The sequence below is a fragment of the Varroa jacobsoni genome, unplaced genomic scaffold, assembly GCF_002532875.2.
Source record: "Varroa jacobsoni isolate VJ856 unplaced genomic scaffold, vjacob_1.0 scaffold_1157, whole genome shotgun sequence".
NCBI lineage: Eukaryota > Metazoa > Arthropoda > Arachnida > Mesostigmata > Varroidae > Varroa > Varroa jacobsoni.
In genome coordinates, this window is record NW_019214059.1 from 2,401 (window position 1) to 18,614 (window position 16,214).

Here is a 16,214-nt window from a genome sequence, read left to right on the forward strand (position 1 = left end):
ATTGTCTGACCGAAAGCAAACAAATAACTGTATATATATTGAGCTATTGTGAACTATAAGAAGATATAAGCCATAAGGAAGTATGGTGAAACGAGACTATAGTGTTAACTGAACATCACAACGTTGTTGCAAATCAAAGTATGATTCATTTTATTGAACCGGCCGATAACAAACGTTGCGCAGTCCAGTCGGTCCTAGAACTGACATTATCTTAAGTAAGAAAACCAATAAAAGTTCATTGTGCTACGATGATTTACAAAGTTACAAACAGACATACGCACAGATATCCAGGCAGACAATTCATTCGAAATCGAAGTTATACATAGAGCAAGGCGAAATACAAAATACAACAATTGAATTTAAGCTTCGGATACGTCCTTTGATTATTGTCACGTATATCGCGACTCTATTTAACTTTCAATTTGGCATGAACGTTTTTAAAGATTAGAATTTGTGTGTCGTATCTAACTTCATCATGACTAGCTCACAATACCGATTTGTATTCCAACCATCAACCATTTAGCTATCTACTTAAGTTCTTCGTTAGACTTACCTTATTAAACCGTTCTTTGACCTTTAACATATTATCTAGGGCCTACTAAATCCTGATATTTATCTAGGAGTGACAAACGCTTATTTGTCTGCCGTATTCTATCTAACGCAAATCATCTACCACTATGCCATACAAGACAGCACACCCGGTCGACCCTGCAACCATTAGCTCGCCATGAATACGTATCGATTTCTTTGTGCTGGCAGGGTCGTTGATGGTGGGAAAATCACGAACAAATTAACGTTGTAACACAGACGGCAGAACGGTGTCGAGCTTGTACGTCCCGCATCCAGGACCCTGAGCGAACTCGGTGGTCTGTCTGCAAATGACAGCTGGAAGGGTATTGCGGAATACAGCCAACACTTCCGTTACTCGCTATATTGGTTTGTAATTCGTATCTCGCTTTGCTGTGGTTTTTTTGCTGGTATTACCTACTGCTGAATTTTGTTGTGCCTTAACTAAACACAACGCCGCAAGGAAAGGCTAAAAGAAATAACCGCACATACAGGCACGCAACAAAAGCTTATTCCAAATTCTTCGATATTCCTGCGCATCGTCAACGGACTGTCTGCTTTCAGTTCCAATCTATTCAACTCGTCTAGCTGTGAATTATATATTTTCCGCATCCGACCCATTTCTGGCTCGTTTTGTCATAATCTTTTGATTCGTTCCGTTTACGCAAATCATCATGAAGACCAGTGTTGGTGTCGAAGCAGACACATAAGCGTACGTCTACGTTTATATGGCTATCTGTGTACGCTAATACTGAACAAGCGTCATCTTCGAAGCAGACACGCTCGAGGGAAAAACTACTGTTTTCAAGATTCCTATAACGTTATCATAATCATAATCGTTCGCTATGGACGTTTCTGATACCTAGTGGCTTCGTCCAAGGCAGGAACGGGCACAATATGCACTGGGCGACGCGCTTACTTGCTGCCCTCCTTTACCCCGTACAGAACTTTTCATAGAATACTGCTCTAGAAGTGCCCTTTCTCTGGAAGAGCGCTGAAAAACGGCCGCGCAGCGAACCTGATCCGGCTGGGGCCAGCGTCCTCTGAAGCTTCCTCTTCGAAAGAAAGCAGGAACCAAATTGTGGAAAAAAACAAGTGCAGAGTACGATGTTGAGGACGGAATCAACGGTGGATCATTACAATGTTTTGTTGGATGGGAGCAGTGTCGGGAGTACACATGCGGGCAAACGTAGAGGGATCTGGGGATAAAGGACTCGGCGAGCAAATCTAAGCGAATAGGGGTAAAGACAACGCAGCTAGCGGTTATAGAAAAAGCGTAGAGAAACACTGACGACGACGTCAAAGCGGCAAAATGAGCGGGGAAGCTAAAAAAAAACAGGATAGACTGAAGACACACACATGTATGTACGCCTGATACAAAGTGTATCGTTTGGCGCCGTCCATCGCCCCACAAGCTCTTGAATTATTTCGCTAGTTCCCGGGGCCGAAATCGTCTTTACATTACCAGGAAGCGAGTGTGTTCTAGGTTCAGACATTCTAACGGGTTAGTGGCAGACGTTTGCCGGTAGAGCGCTTCGATAACAGAGAACAGAGCGCTGAAAAGACCAAGAAGAGGAGGAGTTGACAAAAGCCGAGATCAAGAAAGCAAATCGAAGGCGAATAAGAGGCTAAAACGGCAGCGGCCTTGTAAAGTTTAAGATAGGGAGGCGAAATACAGAGTGCTATCTGCTCGCTCAGCGCCTGCCAGACGGCAGGGGTTGGTAGTTGTGAGCTTTGTGCTGCATCCCTAGCACAGGAACGTGCGAGTACCGAAGACTCTCCTACAGCAAACGCTGAAGAGAAGTTGTCGTCACTTTCAGCTTCCACTTGAAAAACAAACAGTCCACTACCTGGCTAGCTTATTCGCTCGTCTGTCCGTTACTCGTGGCTATTTTCCTTTTGAGCTAAGGACAGAGCTAGAAACAGAATACAGAGAGAGGACGAGAAGGCACGGCATGAAATGTGTATAGAAGCATGGAAGCAAACGATCAGGCAAAGGAGTTCGTGTGTGCCAGGAATTGCCCCGAATTGAAACGACTTTCCTGGGCGACAGTTTCATTATGACCGGCTTGGAAATGACCGGGCGGTCGGTCGGCCGGTCTGTCTCTCAGTTGAATTATTCTTGTGTGCTAGTCTGGCTTGGCTGAGTTATCCTAGAGGCTAAGAGATAGCGACGCAGAGAAAAACGAGTGCGCAGCAAGCAAACCATGAGCGGGTGGCCAAGCAAACGAGTCCAAACGAAAGCGATGGACGGGAAGAGATGCTTCAGATATACGCGCGCGCGCACCAGGTTAAGCCATTACGCGACTGAGAGGAGAATAAGGTGGTAGAAACAACATGTTTGTGGCTAGCGCGCACCAACAGGTCGACTCGTCACTCAGATGCTCACCTGACCGCCCGCCCGCCAGCCAGAGAGCAACTCCCATCTGCTGCCTTATATGGCACTCTGGTACAACAGTGTTCTTTTCTAAAGACTGTCTTATCCAATTGCTTTGCCCACGAGGCGGCCTGTTGAACGCCCGCCTGACCATCCGTTCTTGTTTCCCGATTACCGCGTTTGCTAGCAGACTCCCTTTCTAACTGCATCGACCAACGACTGGCTGTTGCGGCCAACGCAAGAATCGTTTCTATGGCTACCTCACGTTTGTGATCCTATAAGGCTAATACATTTTTCCGCCGAACCCGAACAAACGTTAAAGACACAAGAAAATACAGAAAAAGAAACGAGTGAGACGAAGATGGCTGCTTCAAAATGGTCTGAAACCCAAAAATCGCCGAATACAAAGTGATGAGAAAATGAAAAATCAGAACGATATAGAAACAAGAAGTACATCAACTCGTCATTGACAGGTTTGTTGTTCTGCGCCTGGCCTTTTTGACTGTAGTGGTATGTAACGATCGTTAGCGCCACGTCGAGAAGGCATAACAAGAGTTTGTTCAGCAAGATGCTGATCGAACTCGCGAGCAAGCGGCAAGTGGCGGAACAACAGAATTGGCAGTCATCGAAGCGGATCCTTTTTCCTTGTCCTTCGTTCCTCGCTCGTCATAGAGACAGCGACAACTGCAGCTGTCGAGTTCGTAACAATCACCTTGCAACGGACCCTAACGAGAGAACGACCACGAGTGACCATCGAGCACTTGGGTAATGGGCGGAGGTAACAGATTGGGTGCAAGCGTAAATGTGTAATCCGTCAGCAACTAGGTCGTAACTGCAGCCCTCATTGCTGTCAACCCTGTTTCAGTTGCTAACGGGTAAGCACGAGTTGTATGCCTGTCACTGTTTCAGCTGCCGATGACATTTCTGTAGCCAGTACAAGTACCTATAGCCGATGACAACGACGACGTGTAGCTGGCCAATTTAGCCTTCGATGGACGACGAAAGTACAGCTTTATGTGGAAAACAGGCCGACCGCAGCATCGGGATAGTTTGGAGCTTTTCCGCTATTTTGAGGGCAATCGCTGATTGCATATGTACAGGGGGATTTCGCTTATTCTCTGTTTTTAGTTGTATAGAATATTTCTCTTAGAAGAAAAATTGTCGACTCTCCGCTGGCAAGAAGCAGTAAAAGCAACCTTGTTTCTTACGAGTCCGCTGTTGATAGTGGTAATAGGATTGGCTTTTCTAGCGCTGTCTTGTACGTACCTGCGCGATTTAGCCTACACATATATTATACGCCCCCCACAACCAACGTCTAAAGCCTTCTTCAGACAGCCAGCAGCTTTGGATGAAAGCAGTGGATGATAGTCGTCTTCCTTTAACCTGTCTAGGTACTCAGGAAGGTATTTATTAGGCATTTGATCGAGCGTTCTCTGCGCCCCAGACAATAGCAGCGACTAATTTTTGTCGTTAGTCGATACGTCCTTTAGCCAAAACACGCACGCAGACACGTTCTAGTTGAACGATCAATGTGGTGACTGTGGCAGCCGAATGTGCCACACCAAATGGCCATACGATATAGCTACACTGAAGTTGTGCAGAAAGTAGTCAGTCTCGTCGACGAATTTTCCTATCGATTTGTCCCCACGACCATCAGCCCAGTAACTTGACTCGTCTATTAAGACGTGACGTTCGTGCCTGAAAACAGCAACCGACCCAAGGCGCTTATACGTAAAAGGACTCTCCCCTAAGACGAGTACACAAACGACTGTCCAAGAGATACGCTTCTTGGTAGCTGAATGTCACAGAGTAGAGGACCTACAGCGCAGATTAACTTTAACACGGTGCCCTATCGTCTATAATATGTATTATTGGCAAGTAATGCAATATAACCATGACATGTATAGATTTATCCACGTGCTTAGTTTCGCCAAATCGATTACTGGTGCAACATCTCATTACGTCGAATTGGCTTTCACTAATGCTCACAAGGTTCTAATACATAGAAATATTATAGTGCAATTCTATATTGGCATTGTCTTTAAAGCGTCAGCTTGGTAATGCTGCAAAAAACGGGTGCACTTTTCCTTTCTATGAGCCTGTGTCAGCGGACCACGCCGCTACTCGAATCCCCTGTTTCGCCGAAATGCCTCGTCTCCGAAATAGCTCGACGCTTTACGCGCAGCAAAATTGCTCCCGCTGCTGATCAAATTATTTTTATCGGCATCTAATGTCGCCTTAGCGCTACATTTCAAATGAAAAGATAGAGGAAAGAGATGAGGGGAGCACAGATGGAGCGTTGCGGAGGTAAGAGCAAAAGCTGTGTTTGCAACGCTAAAGAAAAATCTATCGGGGAAAGTAGATTTTAGTTGATCGTCTATTTTGATATGATGACTGTCTTCTCCAGCGTTCTGCCATAGCCCGGACAGAGAAAAAAAACTAACGAAAAATACCTTTCGAACGTATAGAGTAATAACAGAGTTATAGGAAAGCTATACAGAAAGCCTTCTGAAAAACGAGAATAACAGGAGACTGTACGGAGACAATGGGGCCGCAGCAGGTTCTTTTCGTGTCACCCGTCATCCTCCTCTTCGTCTTCCTTTTTTCAAGGCAACGCACAAACAAAGGTTTGTCGAAGGACAATGCGGTGTCGCTAGCCCCTTGTTCTTTGAGAGCACGGTCCGCAATCACACTTGAAATAATGGTAGACAACAATCTGAAGCTGGCCCTTTATCTGCTGTCATCGCCATCGCTTCCGATATATATGTCGAACTCAACTGAAGCAAAGAACGAAGCCCCCATAACAAGTGAACAAGAAGAAATTGCCCTCCTCCTCGCCCCCACGTCATCATCAGCGGCAGAAAAGAACAGGATAATGAAGTGAAATTATTATTTTTCCGCTTTTTTCTTCCAAATGGTGTAGATACAGAAGAAGTTATGGTGATTAGTTGGAATACCCTTATTCCCGACATTTCGTAGAAGTACGGGCTAGCGTTAAAAAGCTCGCAATATTGAAATTGACAGTGTGTATACACACACAGAAGCTTATGCAAGACTCGAGGACGTGATACAACTATTCTAGTAAATCGACTAACGTTCTCTGCAGGTCAGTGACACGATGAGATAATTGCAATATGGATCCAACACAAAAGCACTAATATGAAGCATGATCATTCCGATCAATTTTTTAGTGATGTCACATAGTCCCGGGATCTAGCATTAATCGCAAAACTGCCTGCGTACTGAACACATTTTGCAGCCAACAAACTAGGCCTATGTTGATTCCTTAAAACGTTTCAGGACTGCGTCAGCCTTCTCTCATCTTCGAAGTAAATTATTTAACCACATACATTGAGAATTGTCGATAGGTGAGATCCTGCTTAATCGCCACGTCAGCTGATAAAACAAAGTCCAGTATAAGCAGACGGCTGACAACACTCGAAGGTAGTGAAGATGAAGTAGAGACATAGTGAGCACAATTGTATTTCATTTCGTTGACTGGCCCGATAAAGTTGACATCGATCAAATGGAGTACGCTACAGCGGAGAAAATAAACACTCATAGTGGTAATTGTTATTATTGATATCGCATACATGTTTTACGAGCAACAATAAAAGCAGAATACACTAGGAGACATCACTGAACATGACTGTTTAACTTATCGGAGAGGATGAAAATCGACAAAGGCTAAAGGTTATGAATCCATTATGAGTAGCCGGTAGCGGGTGTACTGACGGAACGCTGCAGTGCGAAGGGGAACGCAGCGAAGAATTATATGAGTGACGAAGATAAAATATCATAGGGCATGATCATGACGATACAATGATTCTGGTTGGCTTCTTCAATTGCCGACTCTAGAGCAGCAGCTTGTACAATCTAAACAGACAAACGGTAACGGCGACAAAAAAGGGTGTTCATTGTTAATAATAATCCATGTAACATTTTGCCTTTCGCCACGAAGTGGTCATACACGCCGCCCGAGAGAGTTCGCCTGTTAAACTTTCACGGACAGCTAGAACCCCGTCTATATAGTCCCTTAAGGAACATTCTTGCTAACACTACCCCAACGTTCTGACGATGAGCAAACAAGAGGAAACGTAAACCTGCCATTATGTAATAGTGTATGTGTTTACTATCCTGTTATCCTTTCCATTTTTGTCTGCGAACACAAATCGATAAGAATAGGAATCAAAATGATGACGTAATTAATTCACTGCCTGGCTTAGTTTGAAAACGAGTAAGTAATACGTACCAGACCATTTCTAAGGGAAACTGTTTAAGGGTACGTTTAGCTGCCCATCAACACTGCTTTATGATTTTTGCAAGCTCGTAAGTAGGAACTTGGAATCTTTTAGCTCATCGCGCTACTGGTTGGAAGAAAAATAATGAAAAATCACCGTTTAGTGAACCAAGTTGCTATCGTCACACGCCAGTAGATTGTATCAATCCAGGTAGCACTACAATAGCCGAATTCAGCTATAATACTAGTATGTTTATTTTTCCATAGACAACTTTGAAAAATCTCAACGATGTCCGTAATTCAATTATTGTTCCGCCTGTTTTATGAGTGGATGTGGACCTAAGCAAATAATACTAAATAGTATTTAGGAAAGGTTGCGGGAAAATGTGATGTGTGACAGCAGAAACACCTAGCGTATTTTTAGGGAGAACGATGACCTGAAACTACTACAAGCTCAGGCCATTTAAATCAAATGGTTGGGAAGACACGCGATTTACTGATGTATTTTATGCCACACACTCGCTAATGAACTCGTCATTTGCAGTATGGTCTAAACCGACCTGTTATATGATCAATACCTAATATTATTCTATGGTAGAGAGTGATTCATTGACCAGTCAATCAAGAGCTACTTTAACGTTGCCCCATCGGTAGAAACAATAGAGGCACATAGATGTAGGAACCTATAGTGACAATAATTCACAGGCGTACTGACAATTCACTCGACTGCTAGATAAATATTGCAAAAAACAACAACAACAACAACTAAAACAAACGCAAAAAAGAGACTAAATACGCTATGTTATTGCGTGATGCCATTTAATTGTCGACGACAGCGACCTCACCCTGTTGAAACGACCACCACCGTTATTATATAATAGTTGTCTATTAATAACATGGGACAAACCTATAAATAAACGAAACCTACAATGCACGAAAATCAGAGCAGACACTACAAATAGACCTTGACACTTGTTATCAAATCAAACATGTATAATAATTACATGTAGCATTTCCGGGAGCGGGAATTCATGGGGCCGAACCAAAACATGATAGCATGTCTATAGAGACAAGCTGAACCACAGTTATATCTGGTATCGAATTCGCGACAAAACTCCGCATAAATGACATTCTAGATAATTACTTAACAAATGCACAACTAATATTATCTTCGTATCTTGCGCACCGTTTATACGGAAATGGATCAATAAAATCGAGACGAAACAGGAGGGAAAATCGTACGGAGTCAGTTACGCAAAAAAACCAAGCTAATAAAAGAAAAATCAACACGTGTTATTATACTATATACAACGACGACGACTCATGAAATGCATTTTTGTTAGTATCGATATTTTTCTTTGTCGTATAGCAAGCAAATCATGGTGAGGTCCAGCAGGACCGGAATAATTAGAAAGGAAGCAAAATCATCGTAAAACTGCCCATTTTGCTAATTACAACAATGCGCTATGGGTTTCGTTACGGTGTTCAGAATGAGTCAGAAATAATACACACTACTATACAGATGTTCTTGTACAGATGTAAACAAGGTACACAACGCATAGGCTCCTACACGAAAAAGTCTGTTTTTTTTCGTGTGGGAGCTAAATTAACTAAGTTAAAAAATATGTAGAAACCAAAGTCGCTCTGGAGACTGTTGAAACGAGATGATGGCATTGCTAAGGATGAGTGGAGACGACCGCCGAAGCAAGAACAAGCAAAATGGCAAAGAGTAGAAACGACTTTACTAGAATGGAGGAGACAGCAAAAAAGATCGACGTAAGACAGTCGCAGTCACCGGCCTACCAAATTTATGTAGCAAACTACGTCTGTCTGTTTAGAACGGACGGCAGCAAGATAGTATATTCAGTGCATGCATCCGTAGAACATCAAATAAATGAAGAATGATGACACAAATTTTAGCAAAGGTTTAGTGATAGCTGACGAGAACAATTTGTAGTTCGTGATATGTTGATGTAAAAAGATCGACAAATGAGATGAAACGAATCATATGGCGAAAGGAAATTACGAGAAAGAGAGGCCACTTCGAGAGGAAGCGAACTTGACAGGAGTACAGAACAAGCGACGCCAGTGAATGTCGACCAGGGTCGGCTTTTTGTTTCTGGCTAAGTTCTTTGTTTCTAGCAATACGGTCCCCGAAAGTAGCGGGGGGCTGTTCTGACTTACGCTAATCGCGGTGTTCATTGGGATTTAACACGATAGCAATAAGAATGAGAGCAGCGTTGCTTGCCAGTGAAACTCTCGAATAGGTCGTCTATGGTGCGAGCAGTACGCAGATAGCGCAATAAGCAAAATCCAGTCGAAAAAGGTACGAGTATGTACGTAAAAAAAAAACTGCTCGTAAGCGAACAGGAGGGCAGGTTAAAAAAGTGAATGAAAGCGAAGATTATGTAATAATAATCATACCGTTGTCGCCAATGCGAGGAAAATACGTATATGCTGCACGAACGAGATGGGTTCCCTAAGTAATGAGATAGTAGTGCACGTTGAAAAAGAAAATAACTGTAACAGATAAACAGATAGGGAAACGGAAGGGGCGCAAACGCAAGCAAATAATGATATGGGAAAAATATGATGCTGATAATGACAATAACGCTAATAGTTATACTATTAATCATAATGATGACCTTACATCATTGTTTTAATGTAATAATGATGAGAAAAAAAAAACCCACATTTAAAGCGAGATTGAAAAGTACCTAAATATAAATTGAGCATTATGCAAAAAAGTGATGTTTTCTTTGGCGATCTGTGCGACCCAACAGGTCTATGGGCTAACAACGTTGTTTACCGCTTGAAAAATAGACAAAGTCAAGTTCTTGAAACACTACTTTTTTTTTCAATGAAAAAGATAACTGTAAATATACAGAGATTGAATATACAGTAATTTATTAATTACACAGTTGCTCCTTGAATTATCTAGTTATCTAAGGTTAGACGTTGTAAGACAACACTTTTGGCCGTCCTTTCAGCGCTGCACCGTATTTGCAACCTGTCAAAAGCAGCAATTCCGCTTAGGAGGCTCACCGTTTATGTCTGTTCGAGCAGACGAACAGCAGGAAGGTTGTTGTTGTTTGCGACTACCCAGAAAGAAAAACTTGACAATCTAATAGGAACGTCCGATTACGGGGGGAAGTCGCATTATTGCCAACTGCAAACTTACGTGCAGCTGCTAGAATGAAATCCAAAGGTTTAGCCTGCCTATTTTAAAGCCATAATTTAGTGAATCGCTTTTGTAGACGGATTGTTATTATACATGCTTTAGCCTGGCCGGCAATGTTCTAGTAATAATGCTCGTTGCTCTTCTCGCACTGCAGCGAGCAGAGCAATTTTTCTTAAGTCCTGAACGGAATCCCGTTTCATGCTCCAGGACAACTTCGTACAACAAAGTAAGTATTCAAAACACTAATTTGCATGCGTAGCCAGTAGTTCTTTACTGTTCCCCATATCGGTCCTAAATAGGGTGAAAGTAGTCGAACTGACCTCTTGATAGTGATTTCGAAAGGAATAAACGAGGAAGCGCACCCTCAATCAACATTTACGAACTTATTCGTGCTCATATAGTGGCCACCTGAAATTTTTGTGATCACGTGGACTGAACGCTAAGAAGGCTCTACAGTAAATGACTTTAATAGATATCCTAACGGAAGGATGCGAATCTCTTGAGAGAGCTCGCGTGGAAACTAAGAGAGCGTTTGGGGCGTTGATATGATCTAGCTTCACCGCTTAAGAAACGAGAACTACTTATGTAATGAAACAAGTGAGCGCAGCCTGTAAAAAACACATCAGACTTCTGTCTTTTGCAAGACAAATACTTCACGTTTTCAACTGTCTTATTCGCATGTTCAGTGAAGATGCGGCTATCAAACAAAGGAAATATACCTTGATACGGTACGTTTATGTAGTCATTTCTTACGGCCTCTCCGCCTAAACGTCATGGCTGTTTCTTTCGGGTTTAGCTCTAGGATGCTTCTCCCATCCACGTATAGCTTAAATGATAGCGACATTGTCAGCAGGCAGTAACGTATTATTGAGCTGTCGCAGGCCTGTCGCCAATTTTGGCTGGTCTGAAATTAACGCAAACAGGCAACGCATTCTGGTTATCCCCCTGAACGCACCCTGCAATCACAGGAAAGACCCTAACCTCGCGACATCCCCTTCGATAAAGACTAGGTTTGCCTGCAGCAGTGAGAGCAAGGCCGCGGGAATATTGTTTGCCATTTCCGTCATGGCCAGTTTGGCGATAATCTTATCTAGGGGACCAAAGGAAGTAGAGGTACTTACGAAGTTTCTACAGAGCACGTTTGTTGCCATTTAGAAGAATCTGTTATACATCAAACGTCAATTGGCTACGAAAGGGTCCATATTGCCTGTTCGGCTTTAAGGAACTTTTATAAGTCTGTAAGTACCGCTATTCTTGTGATAGCGCAGTGATATCGTGTCTGCCGGCCGAATTTGCGGACATATGGTGGTGGGTGGTTTAGGTCCAAACCGGTCGAAGGTACATTTCGTTGGGTACCGTTAGCCAACTGTCTGAAACAAAGCTTAATAAAGCCAGTACTCGACGTAAGTCCAGGCATTTATTTATCGAAGGTACTATTAAGAGGGGCTTGTAATAAAAACTCGTTTTTCGCAGGTGCCAGCTTTCGAGTTAGTAATACGATTTCTACTGTCATTTGGGATAACTAAGCGAAAAGTAATCCCTCATGTTGGGGGTACGCAGCCAACGTAGAGTCAAGCGTTAACAAAGCCGTCTAAAAGGAAACAGGCAATAAGATTTCTTGACGCTGCATTTTTTGGGCACTGCTTGCTGTAGAAGTCTCTTAGGGATGAAGATGCGTAAGAAAAGCCACGATTTTTGTTACTACGAGTTCGTTTTCTACTTAATCTCTCATTATTCTTGTTTTCCTAGGTCTTACAATAACGCTACGAGGTCCACAATACAGTATCCACTGATATGGAGGTTTCACTGGTAAGTTTCGACTAGTCTTGCAGATTACGTACAAAATCTGGGTGTTACCTGGCCATTCGTAAGGCTGTTTAGGGATAGCGGCTTATTTCCGACGTCGTATTCCATATATCTATGGGCACCATTTCTCGCTAGGGACAGCCGGAGGTTCTAAATTATGCTACAATTCAGCAAAAAGAACGTTATCACTTCGTACAGAGCACTATAGCCAGGTCGAACCGAACCAAGGCTTATGTTTGATTCGATTTGTTTCGGCGATTGAGGAATAATGGTTTCCTCGACGGTCTTTGTGTCTTCGCCCACATTTAAGCCAAGACTAAAGAAAGAACCTGCTTGATGGAAGAAGCTAGGGAGTCCAGGTAGTTCGAGTTGGGTGCGTTGAAACTAGGTATTATTGATAATACGGGTATATCAGTACCCATGGCCGCTCTTCCTGAAAATAGTTATTTTAGGCGAAAATACCTAATACATAACCACTCATTTAAATTCTTCAAAATTAGGATAATGAAAAACGAATAACAAATTAATAGCGGAAATCCGCGAGCATCCTGGATCGTCCAACCTGGCATTGTAATAACAAAGATTTATTACGGGTGTCGTAGTGGAACACATGATTTCGAAGTACTGAATAAGTTCTTCAATGGTCGTCGACGGAGACGTCTTTTGGCATGTCCTAGAATAGTTCGCAGATACTTCCATCTCGAATATGGCGGATAAATAGTGTACCATTAAACCCTAGGCTATTTGAGCCCTTCGTGGTCTCGTTCGGTCACATTCGATGACTATCAATACCTTTTGTACGAGCGGAAGCAAGAAGTGCCAAGAACAGAGCACTTTATATAAATATTATTCACCCTAGGTTGCCCTAGCCGGCTCTAGATTTCCTCCATTATTTTCCATTGGTAGTCAGTTTCGATATGGATCCTTGATGCCTGTTTAGTAAACACCTGGACGGTGTTAGAAAGAGACACCTTGAGCTCGAAAAAATCCACTTGCGGATTTTTACTTCGTTTCGTCCTGAACTGTCGGCGATTTTCGTCTCGATATTTAATGCGGTCTGTATTGCCTAAATAATATAGTGCCCCTTTTTGCAGCTCATCGTCACTTTGCGTGTAACAGGCCTCTCAAGTCTCCCGGAGAAGACTTGAATTTTCCAATACATTGTCAACGCAATCTATGTTGCATGAAGACGTTCTGCACATTGTACCAAAGAAAGCAAAGAAGTATTGAGCTTCGAATACATTTGTAAAATTTATAATATGTTAGATACACACGGTATTTACCTATATCTCAATCTATGTTGTTAATAGGATAACTAATAGTTCTCAGTGTCAGCAAAGTAGTTCCGTCCAATGAGTTACTTTTCGAAACGAAGCACGCAATTTCTGTATTGGCAATTTCTAATAGTTATAGTTTTCAAATAATCAGTGCCACATTAATTTCAAGGTAACAAACTTTAATTTTTATAAAAATTTTCAAAAAATTAAGTACAAGTAAGCAATCCGTGTTTCAGCGTTTGTGGTCATGACTTAACGGAAGGTGATCTCTATTGGCCGAAAAGAGGGGCAGACGTTATTAGATCAATGTTTTAGATCATTCCAATCATATTTAGTATCACTAGCTATAACAGGGCGAAGGACAACAGGAGATTACATTTGCAATTAACCAAAAAACAAAAAAAAAAACGCTCTTTCATCAAATAGAATTTTCAGAGGAACACTTATCCGGTCCAACTTCTATTATCAAACTAGAAATTTCCCTTCTATTTTGAAAGAGAACAGTTAGCTTATTTTACGACAGTTACAACTGTGAATATAATTTATTGTCGTCGCATACGTTCGTTGTTGTCCTATACGCTTATGAGCAGCTTTCTAGTTACTGTTTGTCTTATGAAAAAAAAAATTATAATTTGTATAATATTTCAGACAGTTTCAATGCCAGTCAATTCAAATAATTTAACGATATTATCAGGAAATGCCAAAGCTTCTTCTCCTAGACGGTGAAAAATGTATACAATTTCAATTGTTTTTATCAGCTTATTGCGACAGAATTAGCAATCTAGCTTAATACATAAAAGCCGCTATTCGACCTATATTTTGGCAGAATTAATAGTCTTCTTTTCGCAGCATTAAGAAACAGTGCACATAAACCTGTGTTCAAATTAAAAGTAATTACTAACGGCTGACTGACAAAAATCTGTTGAAGTTTCGCTGTCGGCACTGACAGTTTTTAATACAACCACAATTCAAATGAATTGCACTTTCTAAGGTGGCGTTCAGGTGATGGTCTACATGAATCAACTAAGAACTCACATTGCCCGAAAAACGTTGACAGTTTCGTTGGCCGTCGCATTGACTAAGGGTCGACCGCATAACACCAGCCTACTTCAGGCGCATCCTGGGCCTTCATGCTTTGGCTAGAGATCAATTTGTCGACTTACTTTGTGAAAAATATTGATTTTTTAAGGAGCTGAACCGGTGATTCGATTTGAAAAAAATAGGGCTTCAAAAATAATTCACACGTGAATCCGAACTAGAACCGAGCGATATGGACCCAGAGTGCTACAAAGCCGGTGCGATAACCGATCTTGCTTGGAGAGACAGTAGAAGAAAAACACGCGGATTTTATCATGTATAACAAGCATATTGTACTTTTTCTTAACGCATATATAGGCTCATACATTCATATATTAGTCAATACGATTTGTATATAAATTAGCTTCTTTATAATAAATCATTACAGAACGGCCTTTACAAAATATTACGTATAATGCCTTCTTTTGATCGGTTGAATGCGTTTTCTAAATTCCCTTAGAAAACCGACTTAATTAGTTTAGGCGAGTATCTATCGCCATTGCTCAGCAAATGAAATTAATGTATTATAATAATAAATAATAATAAAGTTAATTGTGATATGACGTTTTACAAATCTCCTTTTTCTCTTTCAAATTTCTTATGAATTTTCTAGTACTATGAGAAACTGTACATTAGCCAACCTTAATTCAAAACGCCACGTATCTATCTTCTTTAATGTTTATTCGAACGTTAATGAGGACGGTCTATGCTTAAGAAAATGATCACACTATGGTTACGTATCTATGGGGCACCGTGCACCAACTCGCTCTGAGCCGTTGCTAGGCAAACCTGAAATAATTCGGTTTGTAAGATAAAATCTCATTGGTTCGACGCAAAGTACAAGAGAGATTAATGGGTAGTGATTGCGGTAGAACCGTTCAGGCTAGGCTTGACACTTGGCCAACAAAAAATAACAACGTTAACTTGTTTGTAACCTTGTAGGTGACACTTGGCCAACAAAAAATAACAACGTTAACTTGTTTGTAACCTTGTACGGTTAACTTGTTTGTATTTCTAAAGTTTTCAGCTCACTACAAACAAGTGGTGTAGGCTTATATCGCATAGCATAGTTAACTGTTCATCTTCATTATAAATATCTAATCACTATAGTATAATAATTATCACTCCAACTGTCAGCCTGTGACGTCTTCTGATCTTCAAGCCACAATGAAAACAAAAAAGATTTCAACTAATCAAGCGTTGGTGTGACAAGTAACTCGGTGTTGTTTAGCCACGTACTGATGCACCTTCCTGCACTTGAGAAATTAGCGACGGAAAGGACGAAAATAAGATGAATGCTGCCAACATAGAAAACGCCTAGTATCATCTTTTAAATCTAACAAAATGAATTTTGATAAACACTTGATGTGTTTCTACTTGACATGAGGATCGCAAGAAATATGAATAACTATTTACAAAACAAAGAAAAAACTGCTCGTACTAATATTCTAGTTATAGCACTATCTTTCTGGACGCCCAAAATAGAAGATAGAAAAATCAAATTGATTACATTCAATGTATTTATTTTTTATATTTTTTTTATTTATAGTTTATTACTGTTATTACTAAAGTACTATGCTTCAAAATCATCACTTGTTAATCCTATAGGTTGTGAGCTTACCGATCCTGCATCCTGTCACAATCAATATGCTAAGCCGCCCACGCTTTTGCGGTAATTACATTGTTGGA

General features: G+C 41.4%; 2 long non-coding RNA genes across 4 annotated transcripts in view; one reads left to right on the forward strand and one right to left on the reverse strand.

Moving 5' to 3' along the window:
• Nucleotides 1-16,214, reverse strand: part of LOC111267218 (uncharacterized) — a 28,716-nt gene that overhangs the window by 2,388 nt on the left and 10,114 nt on the right. For 2 of the 3 annotated variants that reach the window (XR_002684472.2, XR_002684471.2), the window contains exons 2-3: nt 11,487-11,746; nt 11,085-11,269 (exon numbers count right to left, since the gene is read on the reverse strand). This is a non-coding gene — a long non-coding RNA (uncharacterized LOC111267218). The remainder of the gene's footprint in view (nt 1-11,084; nt 11,270-11,486; nt 11,747-16,214) is intronic. The other variant, XR_002684473.2, reaches the window with a different exon arrangement.
• Nucleotides 4,031-15,076, forward strand: LOC147752573 (uncharacterized). Its single transcript, XR_015313704.1, has 3 exons — nt 4,031-10,591; nt 12,115-12,174; nt 14,440-15,076. It is a non-coding gene; the product is annotated as an uncharacterized LOC147752573 (long non-coding RNA).